The sequence below is a fragment of the Gorilla gorilla genome, chromosome 4 (assembly GCF_029281585.2).
Source record: "Gorilla gorilla gorilla isolate KB3781 chromosome 4, NHGRI_mGorGor1-v2.1_pri, whole genome shotgun sequence".
Lineage (NCBI taxonomy): Eukaryota > Metazoa > Chordata > Mammalia > Primates > Hominidae > Gorilla > Gorilla gorilla.
Window position 1 is genome coordinate 163,755,769 of NC_073228.2, and position 22,995 is coordinate 163,778,763.

The following is a 22,995-nucleotide window of genomic DNA, read 5'->3' on the forward strand; positions in this document are numbered from 1 at the left end:
AAAAGAGGGTTTTTTTCTCACCCAAGTTTATGGACCCTCTAACTCCAGAATAAAAACCCTGCCTCGGGACATTACAAAGATGTACTTCAGGATATGAGATTTTCTATATTTTTTTTCTTTACAATGTTTTGTAAAGAATGCCTGTTTTTAGACTTAGGACCACAGGGAACTTGGACCGTGCCATCACGCCTTGTAACTATTTTGCATGATTACTTGTAGCAATTTTTAAAAATCAACTAGTTTATTTTTTAATGATGCATAGATTCTTATTTGAATCAGAAAAAAAAATGAAAAAATTATTCTGCTCTTACCTACCCCACGTTCACACCCAACACTCTCAGTATTTCTTCTCCTGAAGTAAACATTGTTACCAGATTGTGTATGCTTTCCAAAATAGTCTATTTATTTGTAAGCATACATATCCACATGCGTATATGTATGTTTGAGTGTTTTTGCATGCAGAATGTGTGTGTTTTCACTCTGTTTATTTTGATTCATGGTGTCATTTTAGAAACACTTCAGTGAAAGTTTCATTTTTCACTCAACAGTGTAGCATATCTTAGACATAGTTCTGTGTCAGAATGCATAGAGTTACTGCTGGTTTTCATGGCTGCATAATAATCCATTTTACAAAGTGTCCTATTTTACTTACCAATTTCCCAGTTGATTGACATTTAGGTTATTTTTGGTCTTTTACTACAAACAATGTTGGATGAATACTCTTGTATATATGTCTGTGCCCACATATTCAGGATAAATTCCTAAAAATGTAGTTGCTGGGGCAAGGAAGATTTGGTATTTTAGGTTTAACCTGATTATGCGTAATAAGAAATTTAAACTATAGTAAAATGTAAAGTGGTGTTAAAACAAATAGGTTAGGCCGGGCACAGTGGCTCATGCCTGTAATTTCAACACTTTGGGAGGCTGAGGCAGGCGGATCACCTGAGGTCAGGAGTTCAAGACAAGCCTTCCAACATGGCAAAACCCCTTCTCTACTAAAAATATAAAAATTAGCCAGAGAATCGCTTGTACCCAGGAGGCAGAGGTTGCAGTGAGCTGAGATCACACCACTGCACTCCAGCCTGGGTGACAGGGTGAGGCTCCATCTCAAAAACAAACAAACTAACAAACAAACAAACAAAACAAATAGGTTAGATCTACATCTACTAATCTGTTAGGAGGATTGCTCATAATATCTAAGTAAAAAAGGCAAGTTATAGAGTAATGTCTAACCCAACTTTTAAAAGCTATTTATTAGTTTAGTTACCTCAAGGGATAGGATGGAGTGAGGAGGAGTAGATTATTAGCTTTTTTTATAACCTCTGTATTATTTCACATGGTGCAATAAGCAAATACTCTGTTTGTGATTAAGAACATCAAATTAAGAAAATGTGATAGAATACAAATTGGGTTTCAATAGAATTATAGTGGGAACTATTAAACATTTTTATAATTTTGGAAGAAAAACTATCAATGGCCAAAAAAGAAGATTGTTGTTCTTAGTCATTTTCAATCTAATTTAACATATATATAATATATATTTTATAATATTTATTATATATATTTTATTATATAAATATTATATATTATATATATTTAATATATCTCCCGCTCTGTGATTACCAGCCCCGGAACACTTAGAAATTGCTTTGGCCCATGCTGGGAGCAGTGACTCATGCCTGTAATCCCAGCAATTTGAGAGGCTGAAGCAGGAGGATCACTTGAGCCCAGGAGTTCGAGACCAATCTGGGCAACATAGGGAGACCCCCATCTCTACAAATAAAAAATAAAAATTAGCCTCATGTGGTAGCACGGGCCTGTAGTCCCAGCTACTAGGGAGGCTGAGTGGGGAGGATCCCTTGAGCCCAGGAGGTCAAGGGTACAATGAGCCATAACCACACCACTGCCCTCAAGCCTGGGCAACAGAGTAAGACCCTATCTCAAAAAAAAAAAAAAAATGAAGAAATGACTTCAGCCCTTTCCTCTGCTGGTTACAGCCCTGCTCATTCCCCCAGTTCAAAATCATGCTGTCAAGTTGTTGATTTTTTATTCGTTTCAAAATGAGAAGAATTTTCTCTTTCTTGGTAGCAAAAGCTAATTTATACGTAACAGCAAAATATAAAAAAGAAAGGAAAAATCATCCATAATCATATCACCTGCCTCAGTCCATTCAGGCTGCTGTAACCAAATACCTTAGACTAGGTAATTTATAATAAATGACAGAATTTATTGCTCACAGTTCTGGAGGCTCGGAAGTCCAAGATCAAGGAGCAGGAACATTCAGTGTCTGGTGAGGACCTGCCCATAGATGGTGACTTCTATGTGTCCTCACATAGCAGAAGGGGCAAACAGGCTCTCGAATGCCTCTTTTATAAGTACACTGATCCCATTTATCAAAGTTCTGCCCTGGTGACCTACTCGCCTTTCACATGACGCACTTACCAACACCACTGCACTGGGGATTAAGTTTCAACATATTAATTTTGGGAGACACAAACATTCAGACCATAGCACCATCGATATAACCATGTTTAGTATTTGCCTATGCAACTTTGCAGAATTTTCTGTGTGTGTTGTTGCATGTATTAACACAAGTTGGATCACCCAGTGCTTTTTTCACTGATCAGCAAGTCATCCTGACTGACTTCTTATCATATCAATGAAACTGAGTCTTTTCATTTTTTTGTTTTTCCTTTTTTTCTTTTCTTTTTTGTTTTTAAAGACGGAGTATCACTCTGTCACCCAGGCTGGAGTGCAGTGGCACAATCATAGCTCACTGCAGTCTTGAACTCTTGGACCCAAGCGATCCTCCCCTTACTTCATCCTCCCAAGTAGCAGGGACCACAGGTGTGCACCACCACACCCAGCTAATTTGTAAATTTTTCTGTCGAGATGGGGTCTCCTCATGTTGCCCAGGCTGGTCTCAAACTCCTGGCTTCAAGCGATCATCCTGCCTCAGTCTTCCAAAGTGCTGGGATTACAAGCATGAGCCACCCCGCTCAGCCTTTCCCATCTTTTTAATGCTGCACTGAATTCCATAATAGAAGGTATCGTAATATACTTAACCAATCCAGTTATGTAAACAAGCCATTTACACCAATAGATAAGACACACACAGGGTATCACTTTACAAGGTACAAATGTGGAGTGAAAAGTCTGTCTCTCTCACTTCCTTGGCCCCAGTCATCCAATTCCCCTCCATGGAGGCAACCACTATTAACAGTTTCTTATATATCCTTCCAGATATGTTCTATGCATATATAAATATATTTATATGATATTTTTAATGGAAATAACATAAACACTATTCCTCATTTTGCTTTTTTCACTGAACAATGTATCTTGAAGGCCTTTCAATTTCAGTGGAAATTCCATTTCCAAATAGAGTAGCTTCATTCTTAGTAGCTCCATAGTATTTCTTTTTTTCAGATAGATCTCCATGGAAAGACATTGTAGGTTATTTTAAATTTTTGTTACTACAAAACAATATTTTTATACATCACCAATTTCCACATGAGTAAATATATCTGTAAAATTTTGTAAGTGGACCATTCTGAGTAAATGTTTTCATGTTTATAAATATTACCAGATTGTCTTATGTAGAGATTATATCAATTTGCATTTCAATAACTGACATTTGAGGGCGCCCACACATTCACTAAGAGCTGTTATCAAACTTTTGGGTCTTTGCCAACTTAACAGGTGGAATTTTTGTGAATGAGGTTAAGCATCTTTTCATATGTTTAAAATAATCCATTCCCTCTTGATGTGCAATTTGTTTTCAGTTTTTAGCTGTGATAAATACTCTGTTACACACATTCTTTTCCTTAATATCTTTAGGGCACTTGCTCTTTAGGATTTCATTGGGATAAAGTCCACTTTGAATGGTAAGATCAAAAGGCAGACTCCCGGGAAAGGCCTCAGATGTATATTGTCAAATTACTCTCTGGGAAGGGTGTAGCAATTTGCACATCCACAAAGTCTGTTTCAACATTGATGAAGAAGCCAGTTTTTATGCTGATAGCTTCTCACTGCCTGAGGCACAAGAAGTTTCAGGCATCTACGTTGACTTCCTCCTGAGGTGATAAGATGTCTTGAAAGCTTCAAATCCTTGCAGCTAATTTGGTGTCAGTTTTCCAGAGTTCAGGGCTAGCTAGCTGCCCTCTTGGGATGCAACACCCATCCATCAGAGGAGCCAGAGGAGACAACAGCCTCAGAATGTGTGTATTTTATCCAGGAGCTAAGAAAAAAAAGCAGGCAGCCACAGCGTATAAACAGATTTGATCTTTCACAGGTGGTGGGCTGCCAGGCCCACCACGGTCCACATCAGTGGTTCGAGGCTCCAGGACTGACATCCCAATTTAAAACCATAACAAAATAAAAGAAAACACTGTTGCCATCCCCAGGAAAACAATCCAGTTGGAGGCACTCAAAGGATGAGTTAATAAGGAAGGATTCCTCTAGGCATCCAAGCTCACCCCTACCCCACCGTGGGGGCCTGTGTGGATTGAGGGAATGCAGTAGACAGCCTATATTTAGATCAGGGCATGGCAAATGCACCACATTTTAGTTGCAAAATTCGGATTGGCCCTGGAAGATGCCAGATTCACAAACTGAAAATTCAATTGAGCACCACTCAAGAAGCAAGGAGCTGGCTGCTTGAGCAGATTCTGCCAGGGAAGGAGCCCTTTTGAGAGGGAGCCAATGGGCCCTGGTCAGTCAGAGGCATAATTTAATCCTACCCTTGAACTACTGATCTAGAGGGAGAAGCTGGGTTATCTTTAAACTGTACTAAATCTAGAGGTGTTGGAACCAGCAACTAGGACAAGGCAGGGGCTGGGTGAACTTTGACCCACTTGCCAAAGGGTTGGGAATGGCACTAAGCCAGAGGCCTGGGCTCACCAAGTGATTCCCAGAATCTGACCAGGAAAGCCCTTCCTGTCTCCTGCCTCTGTCACCGCCTTCCCACCCCCTCGTCTTGAGGAAGACGGCTGGCACCTTCTCTTCTCTGAGACACCCTTGTTAGCTCTTCAAGACTCCTGCTTGAGTTGCTGTACTAGAAGGAATAGGGACTTGAAGGCCAGGTGGTGGCTCACTCCTATACTCCCAGCAAGCACTTTGGGAGTCCCAGGCGGGCGGATCACTTGAGGTCAGGAGTCTGAGACCAGCCTGGCCAACATGGTGAAACCCCATCTGTACTAAAAATACAAAAATTAGCCGGGTGTGGTGGCAGGCACCTGTAATCCCAGCCACTCAGGAGACTGAAGTAGGAGAATCCATCGCCTGAACCCAGGAGGTGGAGGTTGCAGTAAGCGCCGAGATTGCACCACTGCACTCCAGTCTGGGAGACAGAGCCAGACTCCATCTCAAAAAAAAAAAAAAAAACAGGGATGTTGAAATCTGACATATCTGTCTGGCTCTGCTGCTCAGCTTGCTAAGCCTCAGTTAACTCATCTGTAAAACGAGACCAAAATCATCAACCTCAAAGAACCGTAGTGAGGAATAAACAAGAAACAGATGAAAGGGACTCAGCTGGGTGCAAAACACTAGTAAATATTTCATAAACGTCAGCTATTAATATACACAAAGCCTCTAATCTGGCATCCACTTCAGAGGAGATATTTAAGTACCTGTTAATATTATGATCATGACAAATTCGACGAATGGGCTATGTGTTTTGAGGAAACAAAAATGAGATGGGTTCCTTCTCACTGAATAGTTGGGAAAATCCTCTGTTAAAAAAGGGCAAAAGAGTAAAAAGCTAAAGTTTTTTTAGAGTGCCAGGTATGACGTTCACATGGTCAAAAATATCAGATGACTTTACCTAACATTTACGGTCATGTTTCTCTCTTTTTAAAATTGTTTCAATATTTAGATTTGTGATATTTCAGTCATTCCAAAAAGTACAAAAGTAATTTGGGACACCCATGAGTCTTCCATCCAAATTTAACACATTGCTGAATTTGCTATACATCTTCTTTTAAGAAATAAAAATGTTACAAATATATATAAAAGGCGCCCCACTCCTCATCTCATTCACCTCTCTCCTTCCCAAAGGCAGTTACCACAATGTCTGTGATTGAATGGACTTCCTTCTATACAATTTTTTTTTTCTTTTGAGATAGGGTCTCGCTCTGTCACCCAGGCTGGAGAACCGTGGCGCAATCTCGGCTCACTGCAATCTCCACCTCCTGGGTTCAAGCCATTCTCAGGCCTCGGCCTCCCTAGCAGCTGGGATTACAGGCATGCACCACCACACCTAGCTAATTTTTGTATTTTTAGTAGAGACAGGGCTTCGCCATGTTGGCCAGGCTGGTCTCCAACTCCTGATCTCAAGTGATCCGCTCGCCTCAGCCTCCCACAGTGCTGGGATTACAGGCGTGAGCCACCGCACCTAGCCTCTTCTATACATTCTTAAATGTATACTCTTAAGAAGCAAGAATAGTGGTCGAGACTGAGGCTCTGGATTGTCAGTCCTGGGTTCAAACTCCACTCCTGCTTCTTTACTACCTGTGTGGCCTGCAGCAAATTGCTCAACTCTCTGATCCTCTTTTCTCCCATCTCTAAAATAAACAAATAACAGCTAATTTTGTTGGGTGTTGCAAAGATGAAATAAGACTATTCATGTAAATCAGTAGTTCTCAACCAACAGCAATTTTTCCCCAGGGGACGTTTAGCAATGTCAGGAGACGTTTTTTATCGTCACACTGGGGGTGCTACTGGCTATTAACTGGGAGAGGCCAGGTATGCTGCTAAACATCCTACAATGCAAAGGAGAGCTCCCACAACAATTACCCAACCCAACATGTCAATCATTGTTGAAGTGGAGAAAACCTGACATCAAGCATTCTGTCACTTTATAAGGGCTCAATGAACATTTGTTCAGTAAACACAATAACATAAATTATTATAATTTGTTCTTTGAAAGACATTGTGTTAAACAATTTTACATAAACTATCTCACTGGTATCCAGTGAGTTGCACCTTCTTGATGAAAAGAATGATGGACAGCAAGCACTGTTTTTGCTGCATGTCTGAGGATGTCTATGCCATTTGTTAAATCAAAATGATAAGCCTATTAAAAATGTAAACTTTCAGACTGATAGATTAATTGGAAGTTGTTACTTGGAGCCTAACTTCTCTTTGCTTTCAGTGAAAAACAAATTGTATCAGTGCTTTTAGCCAAAAAATTAGTTTATTCAAACCACAAAAAAAAAATCCCTTCAACCTAAGCAGGCCCAGGAACCGGCGTGGCTGTAAATAAATAAATAAGGCATCAAAATTAAGAGAATATTTTTGGCCCCTGTTCACAAGGACTGGCTCTCAAGGACTCAGGAAGCCACAGAGGCAGGGTAGAAAATGGGAAAGAGGAAAACAGCCAGAGCTCTGCTTCTCTGACTCACCCCAGGCTCAGGTGGACTTGGAACACTCTGTCCTGGAGCTGCTGACTGTGTTGTCAGAGAGCATCCACTGTGAGTGGCCTTATCCAGCAGGTCTTCAAGTGGGGTCCTCAGCGCAGCAGCACTGACATCACCCAGAAACTTGTTATAGATGACAAATCCTAGATCCCACCGCAGAACAACTGAATCAGAAACTGGAGGTGCACCCCAAGCAGTCTGGGTTTTCCCAAGCCCTCTGGGTACTACTGATGCATACTTAAGTTTAAGAACCACCAGCCTAATAAGAACAGACCCGAAGTTCCCTGTATGTGTATTTCCTGTTTTCCCACTATAGCCATGAAGCACTCCAACACCAGCTCAGATGTGGAGGAATCCCTGCTCGCTGGCACTTGCCTGGTGTCAGATGCTTGGCACATATTCCATAACTCCCAGCAGATTATGAGGAAGTTGCTATTATCTCCTTTCCCAATGAGAAAACCACAGCTTAGGGAGTTTAAACAACTTGCCCAGGGTCATACCTGCACAAAAAGGCTGGAACCAGGATATGTGAATCTCAGTCGGCCTCATGCCAGATCCTAGCCTCTCTTTTGTTTTTTTGTTTTTTTTGAGACGGAGTCTCAGGAGTCTCGCCATGTCGCTCAGGCTGGAGTGCAATGGTGCGATCTCGGTTCACTGCAACTTCTGCCTGCCAGGTTCAAGCAATTCTCCTGACTCAGCCTCCCGAGTACCTGGGACTACAGGCGCGCACCACGTGCCTGGCTAATTTTTTGCATTTTAGTAGAGACGGGGTCTCACCGTGTTGGCCAAGCTAGTCTTGAACTCCTGACCTCGTGATCCTCCCACGTCGGCCTCCCAAAATGCTGGGATTACAGGTTTGAGCCACCATGCCTGGCCCAGATCCTAGTCTCTTAATGATGACATCATACTATGACATCACACTGCCCATTGAGGATGAAAAGAAACAGAACAAAAGAGATCAGCACTGCTCAGGCCAAGTTGTGAGCCCTGTCAAGTTTGTCTTTAGTGACCCACAGTCACTGGTCCTGGGGTTCGCCTGGCCTCAGGCAATCCTCTGAAGTTGTTAACCCCCCAGGTCATGACACTGCCCCACTGGAGGCCAAAGCTTCCCACACCTCAGTGCTCTCCTAGGCTTTTCCTCTTACTAGCTGTGTGATTTTGAAGCTGACTCTTCTCTTCTTATTATCACTGATAATAATACATTCATATCAAGGTTGTTAAAAGAATTAAATGAGATAATATATGTGAACATATCTAGCCCAGTGACTGTTGCACAGCAGAAATGAATTAACTCTTGGTTTTCTTTCATCCTCCTCTAAACATTAGCAACTATCAAAACTCCATCCAGAATCCATTCTGTTGAAGTATCTTGTATTGACCAATTAGCTAATATGATGAGCTAATCCTCAGGTGTTAATTCGTAATAATGGTTTTCTGCATTTGCCTCCAAAATGACATCTGCATTTCAACCAGGCGCCCTTATCCTCAAAGTCTTCCAACCATGGAGTGATTAATGATGGAAACGTTAGGGAATATGGAAGACCACTGGGGAGAGATTTCCCAGCCTTTCTCCACCCCACATATCACTCCAGTATATCATATCATTAGCGTAAGTGGATGGGGAATCCCAGAGAATGGGTAATGAGACTAGAACAGAAAATATGCCTTCAAGGCTGCACCTGGCTTCAAAGAGGAAAAATGAACTACAGGCATCTGAATCTCAGGATAGATGTGAACAATGCAAAAAAAGAAGTGAAATCAAAGACTAATGGGTCATTTGCCAGCATTTAATACAATTGCTTAGGATTTGCGTAGTTGAATGTAATAAAGCTTCATTAAAAAGTAGTTATAACAACTAATAAGACCCTAATTAAATTAGCTTTCACTGGGCAAGCTGCTTGTGAGGTCCTAATTAGGTTATTTGCGGCCATTGGCCTAGCCTGAAAACCAAAGAAGACTCTTAAGTCCTCAGCGATGCCTAGAAAATCAAGTCTCTGGCCTTATGCAGGAAATGCTAAGAGACTCTATCTAAATTTGGGGGCAGCTGGTCCGAAACTATCTTAGCTTTCCAAAAGTCACAGTATGTGGCCAGAGTGAAATCCCTTAATAGGTCCCACCACTCTTAGGAATCAGACAATTTTAAAGATGGAAAGGGCATGTAAAGGTGGAAATGCCAAGAATTTCATTTTACAGGTAAGAAAACTGGAGCCATGTGAGAAGCGATTAGTCCAAGGTCCCTCAGCAAGGGGCAGTGTCCCCAGCCCCTCTAGTCTTCTTCCACTGTGATCTGGAATAAACATAGAACTCAGAGCTGCTGGTTTTCATTTGAGAAAGAAGAGGGAAACAAAGAGTGCTGGATTCTCAGAGGCTCCTTTCTTTGAAGGAGAGAGAGAGAGAGAGAATGTGTGTGTGTGTGTGTGTGTGTGTGTGTGTGTGTGTGTGTGTGTGTGTGCGCGCGCGCACGCGCACGCAATGCACTGAGGGTAGTTCAGCCCAAGGTAAATTGCTGACCTGCTTACAAACTGTCTTTGCTTTGCTACCACAAAGATCTTCCTAGAGCACAGATCCGCTCAAGCTGGTACCCTGCTGAATTACCCCAGGGTGACTTCTGAACTTCTGAGTATGACAGAAAAGACTCTTCACAATTGGAATCTAACCTACCCCATCTCCCAAGATAGGGCTTTGTGCTCAAACAGATCAGAATCTCAGCCCTGTCCCTCACTAGCTGTGCAACCTCAGGCAAGTTACTTAACTTCTCTCAGCTCTCATTTTTTCTGCCTGTAAGACAGAGATGACATTTTACTTACCTCATTGGGGTGATAAGAGAATTAATAGACAGTAAGGCAGGCAATCACACGTGGCCCCTGCTATTGCTCCTCCAGCCACACAGGAGCAGTCTCCCTTCCCTGAACACACCTGGCTCTATCATGCCCCAAGCCTTTGCCAGTGCAATTCCCTCTGCCTGTAACACCCTTCCTTCTCTCCTGTGCTCTGTGAATTCCTCCAGCTCGAATGTAACGTCTCCTTTGCTGTCCTCCACGATTCCCCAGGCAGTGGCTACTGTCTCTCCTGTGCGATCTCTGTCCTCACTCCATGCCCATCAGAGCCTTGTCACACTGGGCTTTTTGATGTCCATCTCTCCCAGGAGACTGGGTCTCACCTAGCATGGGCCTGGCACAGGGACAACTCAGTAAGTGAATGAAATCTGATCAGAGCTGTGAAGAGGAACTGTGAGGATGGAAAAAGATTGATTCCAATGTCACTTCTGCTCTTCTACCAAAGCTGAAATATAGTTGAATTCTGTGTGTACTGGCAAAGACTTTGCTTGACCAAACTTTAGTCTAGCTCCTGAATCTTCTTCTAGACTTATCTGTGCACTTCTTTGTAAAACCCAGTTTTAGGAAGAACCATGGTGAGTCAGTTCAGAAAGAACCACCCACGTCGATATCTAATCAACCTCAATATCTAATCACTCTCAATATCTGATCAGGCCTCTTATCCTCCAGTGCCCCCCACCAAGTGACATGTGATTACCCTGGCCTGCCTTCAGCAAGAACCCTGTTAGTTCGGTTTAGCCAGAATCACCCTTACTCCTGATGTTTTCTCTTAGTAATTTTCCATCCACTGCCCCCAACCCTGCTCCTTGGCCATAAATTCCCTCTTGCTTATTCTATATTCACAGTTGAGCCCAGTTTGTCTCCCCCACTGCAAAGCCCATTGCAGTAGTTCCTATACCTATCTCAATGGTTCTAAATAAAGTCTTCTTTACTGTGCTTTAAGAAGAATCATTAAATAACATTTTCTTTAACAGCATGTATACACACACACAAATGTGTACACACACACATGCATATACACACACTTACACATACACACACTCCCCCTCAAGATTTTAGCAGCAATTATCTGTGGTAGTTTTTACTTTCTTTTCCTGCTTCTCTGTAGTGGGCATGAATTGCTCTTGTACAAAGAAACAAAACAATATAAAGACAGTTCTTTAAACTGGTGAGCTAAAAGGAGATACATGAAATGCCAGCTTTCCAAGCATAACTCTGCAAAAGTTGGGAGTTACCTGAATTTCAATGTGGTACAATTCTGATTTAACGCATCACAATCTCTGAATTTCTTCTCTGTGTTGTCTGTGACAAGAGCTAACTTGGAGTTGCAAGGTGCGTACTAGAAGGTGGATCACTTCTCCGATATCTTTATGGGGACCTCTTGGGTACTGTCAGTCTTTACATACAGGAGAGAATAAGTACTGTGCTATCCGATACAGTAGCCACTGGACACATGAGTGTAATCATATTTAAATTAATTAAAATTAAAAATGCAGTTCCTTGGCCTCAGGAGTCACCTTGCAAGTGCTAAACAGCTACATGTGGCTAGTGACTGCCATATTGGACAGCACAGATTTAGAACGTTTTCGTCATCACAGAAAGTTCTGCTGGACAGTGCTGAGGTGTTTTTCAGCTTGCTCCAAATATGGCTGAGATGTCTCAAGAATAAACACATCCATTTGGCCCATGAACATGTTCTTCCTTGTTCTTGTTCTAAAAACTCACATTTATGGCAATGTAGAAGGGCACAGCCACTTTGAAAAACAGTTTGGTAGTTCCTCAAAAGTTAAACAAAGGGTTGCCTAATGACCCAGCAGTCCCACTCCTAGTATACGCAGGAGAGAATTGGAAACATGTCATCACACAAAAACTTGCACACAGATGTTTACAGCAGCATTATTCATAATGGCCGAAAGAAGGAAATAACTCAAATGTCCATCTGCTGAAGAACAGATATGCAAAATGTGGTGTATCCATACAACGGAATATTATTTGGCCAAAGAAAAGAGAACAAAGTATGGACACATGCTACCACACAGATGAACCTTGAAACCGATACGCTAAGGGAAAGAAGCCAAACACAAAAGTTCACATTTGTCATATAATTCTATTAAAACAAAATGTCCAAAATAGGCAAATGCACAGAGAGAGAAAGTAGATGAGTGTTCGCAGAGACTGAGGAGAAGGGGAAATGAGATGACTGCTAATGGGTACTGGGTTTCTTTTTTTTTTTTTTTTTTTGAGACAGAGTCTCACTCTGTCGCCCAGGCTAGAGTGCAGTGGCGCAATCTTGGCTCACTGCAAGCTCCAACTCCCAGGTTGACATCATTCTACTGCCTCAGCCTCCCGAGTAGTTGGGACTACAGGCGCCCGCCACCACGCCCGGCTAATTTTTTGTATTTTTAGTGGAGACGGGGTTTCACCATGTTAGCCAGGATGGTCTTGATCTCCTGACCTCATGATCCGCCTGCCTCGGCCTCCCAAAGTGCTGGGATTACAGGCATGAGCCACCGTGGCTGGCCGGGTACTGGGTTTTTTTAGGGGGTGATGAAAATGTTCTGTAATTAGATAGTGGGGTTGGTGTACAACTTTGTGAATTACTAAAAACCGCTAAATTGTACACTTAAAGGGGTAAATTTATGGTATGGGAATTATATAGCTCAATATGACTTTTTGTAAAAAAAGTACTGTTCTAATTGGGAAACAACCTAAAAGTCTATCCATAAGCAGGTAAGGAAATAAACTCTCACACATTCACACAGTGGACTGTGATACAGCAGTTAGAAGGAATGAATTAGATCTGGATACTAATTAAGAAAGATCTTTAAGATAAATTGTTGGCTGGCCACACCTGTAATCCCACCACTCTGGGAGGCTAAGGCGGGAGGAACACTTGAGCCCAGGAGTTCCAGAGCAGCCTGGGCAACACAGTGAGACCCTCATCTCTACAAACACACAAAAAAGACAAATTGTTGGGGGGAGAAACAAGTTTCAGAGCATTGCATATAGTATGAAATGTTACATTTTTTAAATCCCAAATATTCTATTTTCTATGAGTATGTGTATGGAAATACATAGAAAAAAACTGGAAGGTAATACACCAAAAAGATGAAAATAGTTCCCCATAAAGGAGGGATACGAAATTAGGGATGGTAGTCAAAAAAATTGTTCTTAATTTTTAAAAGAAAAAGTATTCATTTATTACATGTGTAATTAATAATTTGTAATGCTTTCTTTATTAAAATAAAAACATAAATTAGATCATCTTTGGGAGGCCAAGGTGGGCAGATCACCTGAGGTCAGGAGTTCGAGACCAGTCTGGCCAACATGGTGAAACCCCGTCTCTACTAAAAATACAAAAATTAGCTGGGCATGGTGGCGTGCACTTGTATTCTCAGCTACTCAGGAGGCTGAGGCAGGAGAATCACTTGAACTCAAGAGGCGGAGGTTGCAGTGAGGCGAGATTGCGCCACTGCACTCCCGCCTGGGTGACAGAGCAAGACTCTGTCTCAGAAAAAAAAAAAATGAAAAATGAAAAATAAAAATAAATAAATTAGATCATCTCAGTGGAGGATAAAGAGAAATATAATACAGAACAAGTTTCAATATTATAAACTACCTAAATATAATGAGGTACTTTTTCTGTTTGTAAATCGAGCTCTCATATTCTCCCAGAGAAACAAACTTACCTCTTAAACTTTGCTTAGCTCTGAACTCTCTAGGGCTGAAAGTAAACCCACGGGGCCAGTTCCTCTAGTTTAAGACCCTGATGAAAGAATGCCACACATGAATGTCCCTAACTCCACAGCTCCAACCTGATTAAAGATCGTTAGTCTAATGACTTCCACCCTGTGTAACCCGTCAGCATCTCTCCCTAACCAGATCTATCTAGGTAAAGCCTCGAAATTCTTTTATGCTTGCTGTAGGCTGAGCCTCCACTGAGACAATTGAGGATACCGTGTGTGACCTACTTAGGGGATTTCAGGGGTTGGGGAGAGAAAGAGATTTGCTTTTCATTTGATTTTTTCCCAATCTTTTCTTCCTCAGATCATAGGAAGAAAAGATAAAATTTTAAAGGAACACGATGAAACATTTTCTCATTTTGTAACTAAAATTTTGTGATGATTTCCTTCCAATCAGTATATTGTTACCTGGGTGACTGACTGACTACCACAATTGGCTCTCATTCTCTCTCTCTCTCCCTCTGTCTCACACACACACACACACACACACATACACACACACACACACACACACACATTCTCACTCCCCAGTTTTATTCTTCTTGGTTCTCTCTTTAAAACCAATACCTCTTTACCATTCAATGAGGTACCTTACCCAAGATTTGCTCATTTATTTATATCACATCTTACAGAGACCACTTTCACCTTTACGAACTCAGATTCTTAAAGTGGCAGGCCCTGTTTCCTTCTGAACCTTTCATGCAGAGTTTTTTTGTTTTTTAACAAAACTCTTCTAAAGATACCAATTTACTCAGGATGCCCCAGGAACAAATGGCCCCATTTGTCACAGTGGAGAGCCGTGGCTATCAGCTTTCTCGCTGGCCACTGGCTCCTGGCCAGAGTGTCGTGCTCCTGTGCTTTCGTTTATTACCTGTCTGACCATGGTGCAGTGTCCTGCAGGCTACTCATTATTCTAGATACAAATTCCATCTGCAGTGCCTTTTAAAGAATGATCTGAAGTAGCACAAGGTCTCTGTTAATCAGTTAATTATTGTACATCACACAGAGAAAGGCTAACACTTAGCCAAAGAAACATCAGAATGATGCTGTGAAACCTGGTCTCTCGACAGGCTGTGTTACCATTTTGTCAAACGGCCACTAATAAAAGATGATTGCTTGCTCATGATGAATGAATGAGAGAAACTAACAATGCCTTACAATTAGCACCCAGGGAACACAGCCACCATTTACCATGTGCCAGGCACTGTGCTAAGTGACTCATATATGTTACCTCCTTCAATCTTTACAACAACCCTGGGGGAGATGGGGGGTGGGGGGAGAAGCTTGTTATTAGCCTACATTTACAGATATGGAAATTGAAATTCAGACAGTGAGAGGCTTGTAAAGATCACACAGCCAGATATCTATTAAGTACCTTCTCTGTCTTGAGTACTCTTCAAGGCGCTGCAGATACAAGAGTGAAAAAAACAGGCAAAGCCACTGCCTCCATGAAGCTTACAGTCCTGAGGGGTGGGCATGGACAAATCGTACATATAAATAAGCATGTGATATCAGATAATTGCAGGTACTATAGAGGAAATATGATGGAGTGGTGTGCTAGAGAGGAGCAGGGTGGTGATGATCAAGAAAAAGCATGAGCTCAACCTGAGGAAGCTGATTGAAAAAGAAAATAATTAATTTTAAGAAAAAAGAGGGCCGGGTGCGGTGGCTCACGCCTATAATCCCTGCACTTTGGGAGGCCAAGACGATCACTTGAGGTCAGGAATTTGAGAGCAGTCTGGCCAACGTGGTGAAACCCTGTCTCTACCAAAAATACAATAATTAACCAGGCACGGTGGCACGAAGGCTGAGGTGGGACAATTGCTTCAACCCGGGAGGTGGAGGTTGCAGTGAGCCCAGATTGCACCATTGCACTCCAGCCTGGGCAACAGAGTGAGACTCTGTCTAAAAAATTAATAAATAAATAAAAATAAGGAAAGAAAAAAGAGAGAAAGCTGCTCGTTGAGATCATGGGCTGAAACTTGAGTGTCTAGAAGGAGCCAGCCCTGCAGGAATCTGGGGGAAAGCATTCCAGGCAGCAAGGACAGTAAATGCAAAGACCCTGAGATAGGAATGCATTTGACATGAGTGACATGGAAAATGGCAGCCAGAGTGCTGGACTGCACAGAAGGAGGAGGAGAGAGGTGGCAGATGATGTCAGACAGGAAGGAAGCATGGATATCCTGTGAGGCCTTGTAGGTCATGATAGAAAGGTTAGCATTTTCTCTAAATGCTATTGAAAATCATGGGAGGGTTTTGGAAAGGGAAATAATGTAATCCGACTTCTGGTGGGGTTTTTTTTGTTTGTTTTTTATTTTGAGACGGAGTCTTGCTCTATTGCCCAGGCTGTGCAGTGCAGTGGCGCGATCTCGGCTCACTGCAAGCTCCGCCTCCCGAGTTCACGCCATTCTCCTGCCTCAGCCTCCCAAGTAGCTGGGACTACAGGCGCCCGCCACCATGCCTGGCTAATTTTTTGTATTTTTAGTAGAGATGGGGTTTCACCATGTTAGCCAGGATGGTCTTGATCTTCTGACCTCCTGATCCGCCCACCTCGGCCTCCCAAAGTGCTGGGATTACAGGCGTGAGCCACCGCGCCTGGCCCGATTTCTGTTTTTAAAGACTTCATTGGGTAAGTGGAGGATGGATTGTAGAGGCTTAAAGGTAGAGACAGGGAGGTCAGTTGTGAGGCTGAGGCCGTGGTCCAGAAGAGATGATGGTAACTTTGGATTGCATTCTGTTCTTACCTATAAAAATCTAGACCATCCAGGAAAAAGCCTGATCCGGGATTTACAGAGAATTCCCTGGTAAACTGACATGAGGCTTCTCCAGGATTTATCCCACCTCATGCTGAATGCATACAAACTGTGTGACACTTATTTCTCTTTAAATAAACTTTTTATTGAAGTATGACATGCATACAGAAAAGAGCACCAATCAGAAGCGATGGCAGTGTCAATATTCACAAAATGAACACATCCCGGTAAGCAGCACCAAAATAAGAAAGAAAAGATTACCAGTACCCGCAAAGCCTCCCCATTTCTCCTTCCAGTCCATCTCTGGCATTCCAAGTGTGTGTCTGTCACATGTTTTGCCAGAATGACGTGCTGTAAATCCATATTCTCAGTCTTGCTTATCTCATGACCTCTTTTTCTAAACCAAAAGTTGCATGCCTTCTGCAATCAGAGATTTCTGATACCACCAGCCACGATGATTTGAATTTTGTATTCTGTGATGTATATTATGAAAACAATTAAAATTATAGTATAATATTGAATATGCTTAGATTCTATTGTTCCCTCTCTTAAGAATCAGAGCTCATACATAAACACGGCATAGATTCTGGAAAGCCTGCAGGTTACCTTGTCTAGAATCATCTGGAATCCAATGGCACAGAGTGTAGGACCATGACACATGAGTTTGTAGCATAGAACAAAGACATGATTTCCAGGCTTTGTCCAGAAGACAAGACACTGGTGGAGAACTAATATTTACTGAGCACTTATGATGTCCCTAGCAGTGAGCTAGGTGTTTCAGTATGTTATCTTATTTAATCTTCACAACCCTTTGAGGATGGCATAATTGTTTCCATTGTACAAATAAGAGAACCATAGTTAGCTGGGTGCGGTGGCTCACATCTGTAATCCCAGCACTTTGGGAGGCCGAGGTGGGCAGATCACCTGAGGTCAGGAGTTCAAGACCAGCCTGGCCAACATGGCGAAACCCTATCTCTACTAAATAATAGAAAAATTAGCCAGGTGTGGTGTGGATGCCTGTAATCCCAGCTAGTCTGGAGGCTGAGGCAGGGAGAATTGCTTGAACCTGAGAGGCAGAGGTTGCAATGATACGAGATCGCACCACCGCACTCTAGCCTGGGCAACAGAGCAAAACTCCATCTTAAAAAAAAAAGAAAAGAAAAGAAAACCATGGCTCAGAAAGGTAAAATAATTGACCCAAGTTCTCAGGGCTCATAAGTAGCATAGCTGAGCTTGCAACTAGCTCTGTCTGCCACCAAATCCCATGCTTATTTCACTCAACCAATGCAGCCTCTATAGCATTTTTTTTTCATTTGATCTGCATGAAATAGATTGAAGTATTGGCCTCAATACTTGGTTGTTGCAATAAGCCTCATTTCTTTTAATGATTTCCCTTTTACATTCTTTTTTTCAATACACTGGCTTTCAAATTAATGCTAAAGCTATTCATAAATGAAATGGGGGACCTGGCTATGACTTTGCTTCTTTCCAGAAAGCAAAGGCTCTTTAAGCTTGAAGACGTTGAATGCTTGCTGTAAATCCAGGAAAGAAATGAATGAGCACAATTTAAATCTCTCCAGCCTAGAGTCTGGCCATGTGAGGGACACGGGAGCTACATTGCATCCCCATATTATCCGTTATTGAGAAAGGAGCCAACAATTAGCACAAAAATTTAGATTAACCACGTTAGCATCTCCGGGAGAGGGATTCACATTCTCTGGCTTTCTGCAAGCTCTTCCAAGCTCAAGCTGTCCCTGGATTCTTTGGCTTTGCGTCATGAAGGGAATTGATTTGATCAATTACATTGCTGCTGTCTAATTAGTAAGCATGGCCACACTGGCCCATCGGTTTCACAGAGATTAAACTTGGAATCCTGACTGCAGACCGATTTTCATAGCTGAAAGTCTCTGTACCTTCATCCTCAATCCATACCAGTTCCCTGGAGTTAATCATAACAGGACTTTGACCCAGGGCTGGAGGCATGTTCTCCAAGTCCGGACAACAGGGCTTCCGGAGTCCTCCTGCATTACAGCACAGATTATTTTGCGAAAGCTCCACAGGTTAAGAAGCTGGGCCTTTTCACACATGCTATGCACTGCCCTTCACAAAGCACTTTATGCTCACCCTTTCATTTGAGTTTCCTGGTATCTCAACAAGGAAAGAAAATATAACTCTCATTTCAACATGAAGAAAGGAACCTTCACAGAAATGATGATTCAAAGCCACAAAGCGTTTTTCAACAGAAATCAGTCGTCATGTTTTCAAAAAGTAACTTTTATTGGGTTAGTTATGTTTTATTACAAGAAGTTATATGCGTGTTTTCATTGTAGAAAATTTAAAAGAATCAGAAAAACAAAAAAAGATAATAAAAAGCCACCCCTTAAACATAACCACTGAAATGTTGAAAACATATTTATTCAGCCATTTTTCTATGGCATATCAAATGTACTATTTTGTAACCTGTTCTTTGTCTCTTGACGTATTATGAACACGTTTCTAATCATATTCACTGAGTTAATTTTTACTGGTTGAATTGTATGTGTCATTAAGCCAGTCACTTATGTTGAATATTTGGGGTTGTTTCCAAGTTTTAGTTATGATAAATAATGTGCCAATAAAATCCTTGTATCTAAATAATAATAACATTTATTGAGTATTTATTTTGTCTCAGATACTGTACTGTTTTACATGTATTATCTCATTTAACCCTTCCAAGAACCCTATGGATAAATAATATTATCTCCATTTTATAGATGAGGGAACTGAGTCCTAGAGAGAGGTTAAGTAACTTACCCACAGTGACATAGATAATAAGCAGTGATGTTAAAATTTAATTCAAGTCAGCCTGACTGCAGAGCTAGCACACTTAACCACTAAGACAAATTCTTAAAATTGTAATTTCAGGGAAACTAAATACATAAAACTGTAAGGCTTTTGAATCACCTTACTCAATTACCCTCCAGAAAGCATATTCCAATTTATACTCCCACCCTCAATGTATGAATGCCCATTCATTCACATCATCATCAACATGGGGTACTACTCAATTTGTATTGTTCATTAGGGAAAAATGAAGCCCAATCTTCTGATAGCTCATTCACGCTTTTAGAGCATGCATGCAACATGGTTCCTGATCAAAACAGTGATTTTCTCTAAATCAATGGCTCTTATCCTTTTTTTGGTACATGGGCGCTTTTAAAAATCTGAGGGAAGCTATGAAACAGCTATGCAGAAAATGTACATATGCACATCAAATAACCTCTTATTTTTCAGTGGCTCACAAACACCATTAAGAACTTCTGGGCTTGCCAGAGGATTGATGCATCAACAACATGAAAACTAAAACTAAAAGCAGGACTAATACACTCATTCTTCAAACGCTGGTCTTGCCAGATTGTTCTTTTAAACAATCCTGAAGCATAAGAAACCAGATCAGGAGACACTGGAATGAAATGCCCAGGCACTATAACAGTGTATTTGCCATGTGGTAGGAGGTACTAGGTCAAGACTCTCTCCTGAGGTCATGCTGTCCTCCACTAAGATCAGCAAGATCTCAGAGCAGATGGACCGGCCGGCACCAGCCTGCCTCCATTTGTGCACTTCAGCAGCCTCAGAAGAGTAAGTGTTGGATTCTCTTGCCAAATGCACTTCTTCACACGCTGGCGTTTTTCATTATGTCCTCTTGCATCCTGCTCCTTTATGGCTTGCAAAGCCTCGTCCCAGATAAGTCAAACCTCCACCAACCCTACCCACTCCCCTCCTGTCACAAGCAGTGGATCAGGGCAAGCAGGGAAGAGAGAGTGAGGTCCAGGGCCTCGCCTGTCCATCTGCTCTGAATGCTGTTGTGCCAGGCAGATCTTTCTGTGAGCCCTCCTTGACCAGAGCACGTGCTCCCTGGGAGGAATGGGGCAGTTTTTTGTAATGATCCATCAGGGAAGTTTTCTGTAATAATCCATTGAGGCTCAGTGACATTTCAGGATTAGGGGTGAAACATCTGGTTCCAGCTTGCAAGGAAGGAGGTGGACAGAGGAATTAGCAAGCTTAAGTGATCTGCCCTTTTGGGTGACCCTAGTGGAGAATTTTTTCTTTTTTTGGCTGAGCACAGGGGACTTTATTGATAGTACATGACAAGGTGGGGCTCCCTAGGCCCCTCCCTCTTCAGGGGGTCTGTATGGAAACTGTGAGGAGGGGAGAGTCTCAGTGTCATGGGGGACTGAGTGTGGCAGGGACTCCCCATCAGTGAGGGCTTCTCTCTTCCTCTCATGCTCTCGCTGGGGCTGGTGGTCCAGGGGTGTTACTCCTTGGAGGCTATGTGGGCCATGAGGTCCACCACCCTGTTGCTGTAGCCAAATTCGTTGTCATACCAGGAAATGAGCTTGACAAAATGGTCTTTGAGGGCAATGCCGGCCCCAGCATCAAAGGTGGAGGAGTGGGTGTCTCTGTTGAAGTCGGAGGAGACAACCTGGTGCTCAGTGTCGCCCCAGATGCCCTTGGGGGGACACTCCAATGCTCACTTCACCACCTTCTTAATGTCATCATATTTGGCAGGTTTTTCCAGACGGCAGGTGAGGTCCATGACTGACACATTGGTGATGGGGACACAGAAGCCCATGTCAGTGAGCTGCTTGTTCAGCTTAGAGATGACCCCTACCCACAGCCTTGGCAGTGCCAGTAGAGGCAGGGGTGATGTTCTGGAGAGCCCCGCAGCCGTCGCACCACAGTTTCCCAGAGAGGCCATCCACAATCTTCTGGGTGGCAGTGATGGCGTGGACTGTGTTCTGGAATCTTTCCACAATACCAAAGTTGTCAGGGATGACCTCGCCCAGGGGCACTAAGCAGTTGGTGGTGCAGGAGGCATAGCTGACGATATTGAGTCTGTTGTCATACTTCTTGTGGTTCATGTCCATCACGAACATGGGGGCATCAGCAGAGGGGGCAGAGATGATGACCCTTTTAGCTCCTCCCTGCAAGTCAGCCCCAGCCTTCTCCATGGTGAAAGACGCTGGTGGACTTCACAACATATTCAGCGCCAGCATCGCCCCACTTGATTTTGGAGGGATCTTGCTCCTGGAAGATGGTGATGGGATTTCCATTGATGACAAGCTTCCCTTTCTCAGCCTTGACAGTGCCATGGAATTTTCCATGGGTGGAATCATACTCGAACATGTAAACCATGTAGTTGAGGTCAATAAAGGGTCATTAATGGCAACAATATCCACTTTACTAGAGTTAAAAGCTGCCCTGGTGAGCAGGTGCCCAATACATCCAAATCCGTTGACTCCAGCCTTCACCTTCACCACGGTGTCTTGGGGATGCAGCTGGCAATGCACGAGAAGATGCAGCTGTCTGTCGAACGGGAGGAGCAGAGAGCCCCTAGCGGAGAATTTAGCACGGTCTGGATGGATAGACCAGACCACTGTGAGACAGGGGCAAAGAATGCAGTCTGCTCCTCGGGCCGGAACCTGAGCTGCCCTGGCCTGGCTACCCACCCATAGCCACCTTTGGGGTCTCACCGTGCACAAAACCACCTCATCCTAGTCAGAAATACGGAGCAGAGTGGTGAGGGGAACAAGGGCTGTTGTGCCCTTTTATTGTCTGGCTTAGTTCTATCTTTTCATCCCTGCTTATATTTTCCATCCTTTGAAAACTCACTCTTTGCTCTGTCCTCTCACTTTTGTTGCTGGCATTGCTCGTCCACAGATCATGGAAGGATTTGTGAGTTAGGCATCTATTCTCCCTCCACCTTCTTGGAGGCCCAGAACTTACTTTCACAAGGCCTGGAGATGGCAAAAGGATGACTTTTCAATTCTAAATTATTACAGTTTCTCTGGATTTGGCTGGGAAAATGAGTCATCTGAAAACTAGTGTATTCACAGTCAAACGCTTATCCCCTACACTTTTCAGTCCCCTGTGTAATCTGCTACACTTTCTTAAATTGCCTTTTGGTACAGGAGGCCCTTCTTATTCTTGGGGGATATGTTTCAAGAACCCCAGTGGATGCCTAAAACCGTAGATAGTACCTAACCCTATATACGCTATGTTTTTCCTATGCATACATATCTACAATAAAGCTTAATTTATAAATTAGGCACAGTATGAGATTAAGAATAATAATAATAAAATAGAATGATTGTAATAATATACTGTAATAAAAGCTATCTGAACGTGGTCTCACTCACTCTCTCAAAACATCTTATTGTATGTAATATAATATTTTTGGACTGCAGTTGACCTCAGGTAACTG

The 22,995-nt window shown here is 42.6% G+C and overlaps 1 protein-coding gene and 1 pseudogene across 1 annotated transcript in view; one reads left to right on the top strand and one right to left on the bottom strand.

Annotated features, from left to right (window-relative positions):
- The window catches only part of ADRA1B (adrenoceptor alpha 1B), a 56,604-nt gene that overhangs the window by 13,075 nt on the left and 20,534 nt on the right, over positions 1-22,995 (top strand). The gene's annotated exons all lie outside the window — the stretch shown is intronic.
- On the bottom strand, positions 20,980-21,965 carry LOC101142382 (glyceraldehyde-3-phosphate dehydrogenase-like; annotated as a pseudogene).